This window comes from Triticum aestivum, chromosome 6A (genome assembly GCF_018294505.1).
Source record: "Triticum aestivum cultivar Chinese Spring chromosome 6A, IWGSC CS RefSeq v2.1, whole genome shotgun sequence".
Lineage (NCBI taxonomy): Eukaryota > Viridiplantae > Streptophyta > Magnoliopsida > Poales > Poaceae > Triticum > Triticum aestivum.
The window spans coordinates 537,564,873-537,573,126 of record NC_057809.1 but is presented as its reverse complement, the minus strand read 5'-3'; positions in this window follow the sequence as shown (position 1 = coordinate 537,573,126).

Genomic DNA, 8,254 nt, shown 5'->3' with positions numbered 1-8,254 from the left:
AATGTTATTCATTATGGTAGTAAAACTCTAGACAGTGCTCAAGGAAATTATGCTACTACTTGTCGGGTGGTAGGTGCGACATATGCCAACGGGTGGCTTATCATTGTGGGAGCCAGTAAGACGTCGCCGGTGCCTGGAAGCAGGATGAGGCGAAGACATGCACGCCGGCGAATCTTACCTAGCTTCAGGGCTCTCCGTGGAGATAACTCCCCTACTGCTGCTCTGCGGGGTCTCCGCATGATCACTAGATGAACGAGTAGCTACACGATGCTCCTTGAGCTGTTTTCTGAGAAGAAGAAGAAGAAGAGCACGGCTAGCCCTCCTCCCCTCTCTATATGGTGTCCGGAACTAGCTTGGATCAACCCTTTGCATGGGTGTCCCGGGGGGTTTATATAGGCCTACCCCCCGGGGGTACAATGGTAATCCGGCTCGGCATAGGGCCCAGCCGTCTGTGACTACACTCGCCGGCTTCTGCGCCGGCTGCTGGGGCCCGCCGGCTGGTGGGTCCCGCCGGCTGCCGGCTCCTTGGTCGATAGGCAGGCCCCACTGTCCAGAGCCTTGTCGGTGGCTGGTTACTGTTGCTCAATCCTGGTGGCGAGGGCTTCGCCGAGGTGGGCGTGGCTACAGTGCCACCGTCCGGCGGGTGATCGCTGTAGCCTCACCGCGTCTTGTCTCCTTAATGGGGCGTCTCCTTCGAGGGAGGTGGCAAGTCGGCTGTGGAGAGCCGGCTCTGTCTTGGGCCGACTAGGGGAGGCCTGGCCGCCTTCGGGTGTCTCTCTGCCCGAAGGGGCCCACCGCCCGTGGGCCGCACTGGCAGCCCGTCGTGGATGACATCAGGGTCAACATGGCAATAGTGCCGTGCCGGACGGGCCATGGCCACCCGTACGACGCACTGTGCCAGGCGTGCTCCGGGATTCGGGGGTGGCAGGCTTTACTGTAGCCACGCCCCGTCACATCGCCATTATGTGGATGCAGACTTTGAGGGTACGATCTTAACCGCTTTGTGGGAGCCGGCTTCTTGGAGTCGGCCTTCTCGCGGCTGGCTTCTCGGAGCCGGCCCTCCCGCGGCTTTCTTCATGAGGGCTAAAGTCAGGTCGCCTTCCGATAGCCGGCCTAGGACACAGCCGGCAAGGGGAAGGCGGCCCCATGTCTTGGATTCTCGAGGGCCGGATCGGCTTGTAATTTTTCAGAAGAGCCAGGGGGAGCCGGCTAGGCTACCCATGGTCATTTACTTCGACAGTAGTCCCCGAAGCTGATTGAGCTTCGAGGCTGACAAAGGGACGAGAAGCTTGGTCAGCTTCCTATCCTGAGGGGCCGGCTTTGCCTGTGCGCGCCATCTTCAGGAAGCCCCGTTCCTCGTAGGCGGCGGGTCGGCCTATGAGCTGACCGCGCGCCATCCCGCGGGCCACGTGGCAAGGAAATCCTACCAACACACGCGCATGACGGGACGCCACCGCAGGCCCGGGCCCGCCACTCCCAGGCCTCGGCCCGAGCGCGGATCTTCTGCGGCCCACACGGACCGCTCGCCTTCCCGCGGTGGTTTTATTACGCCATCAGGGCGCAATAATCGCGGGACGTGGGGGAGTGGGTGCAGTTGATCCCCACGTTCCCCCACGCCACGCCTCCTCGGCTCCGCCGCGCGGGTCTATAAGTAGGGGGAGGAGGGGGAGCGGCAGAGGCTCGCACGCTCTCCCTCGCTCCGCCCCTTCCCGCCTTCCTTCTTCTTCCCTCCGCCGCCGCAGCAACTCATTGCCGTGCCGTTCCGCCGTCGGACCTCTCGGTTCCCTTGGGTCCCGCCGTAGTGGGGTCGTGCACGTCTATGCCATCACTTCGTCTTGCTCCCCGCCGCATCGCTCCCATGGCGCTGTCGAGCTCGTGGGATGGCTCCAACGTCCACGAGGACCATGTCGAGTTCCTCCGCCGGACGCGGCGCCTGCCGGCGAGAACTTCGTGCGGGTTCATCAGGCGCCGGGAGGGAGATCTCGCCGGCACCGGAGGAGGGCGAGCGGGTGATCTTCCGCTCGCACTGCCTGTGCGGCTTCGGCCTCCCGGCGAGCGGATTCCTTCGAGCTTTCCTTCAATTCTACCACCTCCAGCCGCATCACCTCACGCCCAACATGGTGATGCTGCTGTCGGCTTTCGTCACCCTGTGCGAGGGCTTTCTTGGGGTTCTAACCACTCTCGAGCTCTGGGGGAATTCTTCCAGAGCAAGCTCGGCACCGTCGTCGCGGGCGTGCCCGCCCCCTGCGGAGCCTTCATTGCCATGAGGCGGACGGGCGAGAACAATCCGTTCCCACCCATCCCGCTGATCCAGTCAGTGAAGCTCTGGCAGAAGTCCTACTTTTACGTGAAGAACGTCGCCCCGCAAGGCGACTACGTCAACCTGCCGGCTTACCTAGCCGGCCCGCCGGCTGGGAGGCAACCTTCGTGGAGCTACCGGGCCAGGTCGCTGTCTCAGGCCGGGAACGCAGCCGTCTCCCGGCTCCGGGTGATGATCCAGTCGGAGGGCATGACTGGAGCCGACTTGGTGGCCGCCTTCGTGGAGCGCTGGGTACTTCTGCTCCAAGGTCGGCCTCACATGATTTGCCAGATGAGCGGCCGCTTCGACCCGTGCCGGCTGAGCACCAGGGAGATGCCTCATGTCGAGGTGTCTTACATGGTGAACTACATCTCCAACTGCAAGCTCGCCGAGGACTGGCGATACGGCAAGGAGCTGTATTCTCGCGCCAACCCTCCGCCCGCCGTAAGTTTTTCTTCTTTTCTTCCTTTTTGTAGCCGGCCTCGTGATAGCCGACCTTTCATCAGTTGGTTTTCCCTTAGCAGAACCCTCTTCTTCCGCCGACGACCGGGGTCGCAGGGGTAGAGCGCCAGCTCCTCCCCGACCCCACGATGGACGACATCGATGACCCGGACCTGGGAGCGGCCGCCATGGAAGACGCCATCGCAGGGGGAAGGTGACGAGGCAGGAGGCGCGGGGCGGGGGCCGGCTTCGAGGACTGGCCGGACGACGACGAGGTCAAAGCCGCCCCGCACCGCCAGTCGGCGCTTGACCATCAAGGCGCGGGCCCGTCTGCCGCGCCGGCTGCCCGTGGCGGCGCGCAGAAGCGCCGGGCCGCGTCGACCTTCTTCGGCAGCCGGCCAAAAAAATCCATGGCTTCCGCGGCGACGACCAAGCGGGATGAGGCGGCCGTGAAGGCGGCCCGCTTCCGCAAGGCGGTGAAACAGCCGCAGGCGATCTCGGCGTAAGTCGTCAAACGTCTTGTATATATATATTGTTTGTTGTCCTTTTCGATTGAAGCTCTTCTGAACCTTTCTTTGCTCGCCGGGCAGGGCACCGCTTTCCCTTGAGCGAGGTCCTGGCAGCTCCGTAGTCGGGCCGACTGGAGGGTCCTCCGGCTCCCGTTGCGTGGATCCCCGCGCCGACCTTAGGGAGGCCACGGAGCGGAACGCACGGGATGCGCGGGAGGAGCGGGAGGCGGCGGAGCGAAGGACCGCCCAGGCGGCGAAGGAGCAGGCCGATGCGGCGGCCAAGGCCCGGGCGGAGGCGGCAGCCGCGGAGACGGAGGCGGATGCCTCGCACAACCAGCCTCCGTTGCTCGTCGTTCCCCTCCGCACCGTGGCCCCCGACATCCCCGTTCCCCTGTCGGAGGAGGTCGACCAAGACCCGCCGGTGGTGGAGAGGAAGGAGGACCACGTGGTCTTCATGGAGGGGGCGCCGCAGACGGCGCCGACTGGGGCGGGCCAAAGCGGCCAATCAGCCGCGGCGCTAGAGCAGTCGGCCGGAGGCGAGCCGGAGGCAGGGGCCGACCTTGAGGTGCAGCCGGCATTGCGCCGGCGCGCAGGGGGAGGCACCTCCGCACCGGAGCCGCACCGAGCTGCGGGCGCCAGCCAGACGGCGGAGGCCCTAGAGGCGGCCAGTGTCAGCACGTCCGAGTGGACTCCCAGCGGGGGGACGGGTGAGCTGAATGCGGCGACATACCCAAGAGTTCCTCGCGACGCGGGCTGTCATACGGGTGAGTCTTCTGGCCTTGGTTGTTTTGCTCTTTTGACTTCTTCCGTGGGGGCACGTCAGCGCACCCACTGGGTGTAGTCCACGAGTTCCGAGTCGGCTGCTGCGCAGGCGGCTTGGAACTTACTAGGTCCTGACAACTAACTTATTCTCGCCTCCTGTCTGATCTTCCAGGAGTATCATAACCTCCGCGCTGCTGCCTTCAACTCCCAGGCTCAGGAGCTGGGCCGGAGAACCGAAGACCTGACCAGTAGCCGAAGTGCGTGCTTTGTTTCGTTCATCTCCTGTGGGGGCGCGTCAGCGCATCCACTAGGTGTAGTCCCCGAGATTCGGGCCGACTGCAGAGCAGTCGGGTCGGATCTTCCTTGATGACTTCTTCCTTATTGATTTTCCTTTGTCTTCATGCTTGCAGGGGCCAATGCCAACTTGAGGGGGCAGCTCAGCGGAGCCCAGGCCGCCCTTCGCGCCAAGGAAGCCGAGTACAACGCCTTGGTCCTGGAGCGTGACCGCCTGGCCAAGAAGTTGGCCGACCAGGAGGAGAGCCAGAAGGCGGCCCTAAAGAAGGTGCAGGACAGCGAGGATGCCCTGAAGGCCGAGTTCGAGACCGAAGCAGCAGGCTGGGCTGAGGCAAAACAAGCGCTGAGCGAGGGCTTCGGTCGTATTGAGGATCTGATCGACGGTAAGCCGCCTTCCTCACTCCTTGCTTGCCCCTTGCCCCCTGATTTGTGTTCTGACTTGTGCTAATTTTTGTTCTCTGTGCAGACTACTTTCCCGCTACTCCGTCTTCCCCACCCAAACCATCGAGGCCCATCGCGAGGCGCGCCGGCAGGCGGGGGCTGAAATCACGCCGGACGCGAGCCGGACGCTTGAGGAGCAACTCTTGGCGGTCCAAGCCCGGCTGCAGCCGGCTCATCGTATGCTCCGCCTCCTCCAGCGTGCCGGGGCACATGTGTTGGCCGCCCTCTGGCTAGGCGAGACGATTCCCCGCACCCCGAGTCGGACCGCCGACTGGCTGGAGGTTGCGGTTGGCCGCTTCGAGGCCTGGAAGGCATCGGCGGCCCAGCTTGGAGCTGGGAGGGCGCTGGAGTTCGTCCGAGCCTAGTATCCCGGGCTGAACCTGGACCAGCTGCGCACCTGGTGGCTGGAGGCCGATGAAGAGATGGAGGAGGTGCGGCCGACTATTGCTCAGCGTGCCTCGACGATCACCGAGTGCACTGACATCAGCGTCTTCGCTCCTGAAATAAATGACGACGGCGTTGCCCAGCCGGAGGAGTGGTTTGGGCTGGACCCGGCAGCGGGTGAGGACTCGGCAGAGGAGATCGTCTCCAGCGATGAAGGCGAAGACGACGAAGGAGAGGAGGACGAAGACGTTGAGCCGGCCGGTGAAGCGGCCAGCCAGCCTCAGCCTGACCGTGCTTCCAGCAACGAGGCGCATGCTAGCGCGCCCTCTGCAGGAGGCGGTGATCGTGCCGAGGTTCGCCAGCCGGCCATTCCTCCAGCCGGCACTGCCGTCTCCACCGACCTACCCGACTCGCTAGTTGCTCCCCTGGCTTATCTGCCGTCCTTGCTTTTCCTGCTTGTTACCCTTTGAACATTTTTTATTAAACTTGCGCAGTTCCACCCACCGGGGGTGTATTCGGATTATGTTGAATGCTGGCCTTTTGAAGGTCTTTTGTGTAAATATGATCATGTGCGTGTTTGGTTTCCATTCGTGTATGCTTTTTATCCTTAGGCTGTTTCCTTTGCCGCCTTCCCCTTTTGGGAAGGCAAGTACTCGAGCTTTCTTAGATTGAAGTGAGGCGAATGGAAGCCAGTCGGCCGGCTACTCTAGTAGTCGGTTGGTGGGGGGAGAAAAACCGGCTTTAGTTATATTAGTCCGTTAGTCCCTAGCCGTTTTTCGTGTGGGCGTCCTTTCCTGCCTTTTACTCTTGCCAGCCGGACAGCCGGTTCTTCGAACTGTGACTTTTGGCAAGAGAAGGCTTGGGTGCCGGCACACTACTTGCCTGGCCGCGGGTAGGACTTTTAATATAACTCTAGGCGGCCAGTCCCCGGGCCGACTAGTCGAACCCGGTGCCGGACGAAAAAAGTAAATGTAATGACAAGGTCATAAGCATGATATTCTTCATTCATAGATAAAAGATGGCAGTCCCCGAGCTCTCCTCGGGGGGCCTATTGTCTCGTACTTAGTACAAAAGTTAGCGTGATACATACTGCATTTCAACTGTAAAATCTTCGGAGGAGGTTGGCGTTCCATGGTCGTTCCAACTCCTTGCCGGAGTCGTCTCTCTTTCGTGCCTTCGGCTTCTGCGCGTCGATCAGGTAGTAGGAGTCGTTGCCTAAAGCTCTGCTGATTACGAAGGGTCCCTCCCAAGGGGCCTAGAGCTTGTGCTGGCCGGCTGTTCGCTGGATCAGCCGGAGCACAAGATCGCCCTCTTGGAAGGATCTTGGCTTGACCTTCCGGCTGTGGTAGCGGCGCAGGCCCTGCTGATAGATGGCGGACCGGCTGAGGGCTAACAGCCGGCCTTCTTCCAGCAGGTCAACACCGTCTTCTCGTGCTTCCTTGGCCTCCGCCTCCATGTACATGGTTACCCGAGGCGAGTCGAACTCGATGTCAGTTGGGATGACCGCCTCGGCACCATACACGAGGAAGAAAGGAGTGAAGCTGGTTGACTTGTTTGGGGTAGTGCGCAGACGCCAGAGGACGGCTGGCAGCTCATCGAGCCAATAGCCGGCCGAACGCTCCAGTGGCTCGACCTGGCCGTTTGACTGCGGGTGGGTAACGGACGCCAAGTCCAACCAGATGCCTTGCGTCACGCTGAAACATGCCAAGGCTCCCTTTGCGAAATTCGTGCCATTGTCGGTGATGATGCTGTGTGGCACACCGTACCGAGTTGTTATTTCTGCGATAAATGTCACGGCAGTCGGCCCATTCAGCTTCTTGATCGGCTTTGCCTCAATCCATTTGGTGAATTTGTCCACAGCGACAAGCAGATGTGTCATGCCGCCGCGCGCCGTCTTGAATGGGCCCACCATGTCCAATCCCCAAACGGCGAAGGGCCAAGTGAGGGGAATGGTCTTGAGTGCTGAAGCTGGCATGTGTTGCTTGGAGCTGAAGAGTTGGCACCCTTTGCAATGTTTAACTAACTCCTTGGCGTCATCCAAAGCAGTCGGCCAAAAGAAACCATGGCGGAAAGCTTTGGCGACGAGTGATCTTGAGGCCGCATGGTGGCTGCATTCTCCTTGGTGGATGTTTCAGAGGATTGCAATTCCCTTCTCTTGCTCGACGCATCGCTGGAAGACTCCAGTGACACTGCGCTTGACGAGCTCTCTGTTGACGATTGTGTATGCTCCGGCTCGGCGTTGGACTTGTCTTGCCTCTGTTTCGTCAGCCGGCAGATCTTGGTTTATTAGGAAGTTGAGGATGGACTGAGCCCATGATGGAGCTGCGACTTCTTCTATTGCCAACACGGCTACTGCGACCAGGGCGAGCGGGCTGGGTGGTGAAATGCTGGAGTCGGCCGCCGCCTGCTGCGTTGGTGCAGCCTCCGGGCCGACCACCGCAGTCCCCGAGTCGGGTGTGGCAGTCCCCGGGTCGAGCATAACTACGGAAGTCCCCGAGCCGCCTGCTGACGTCCCCAGGCCGACTATCAAAGTCCCCGGGTCACCCACTTGGTTCTTCGAGCCGGACCCGACTGTATCGGGGTCAGGCGGCACGAAGATGGAATCAGACTCTGGAGACGGCTTGATAGACGGCTTGAGGAGGCGTTGTAGAGAGACACCGGTTGGTATTGTTTGCCGAGTGGAGCCTATTCGAGCCAGGGCATTAGCTGGCTCGTTGTCGGCTCGCGGTACATGGAGGAACTCGCATCCTTTAAAGTACCCACTGATCTGCTGAACGAGGAAGCGGTAGCTTGCCATATTTGTGTCCTTGGCATCCCAGTCGCCGGATGATTGCTGGACCACCAAGTACGAGTCGCCATAACATAGGATCCGGCGAATGCCGAGCTCTTTGGCAAGCCGGAGCCCGTGTATGAGCGCCTCGTACTCGGCCACGTTGTTGGAGGCGGCAAAGTGAATCTGCAGCGTGTATCTGAGCCTGTCGCCTTTGGGAGAGGTGAGGATGACGCCGGCTCCCAAGCCGGTGCGCATCTTGGACCCATCGAAGTGCATGCTCCAATGACTGGAGTCGGGAGCTGGCGGCAGGTACTGGGTCTCGGCCCAGTCGACGAGGAAGTCGGCCAATGC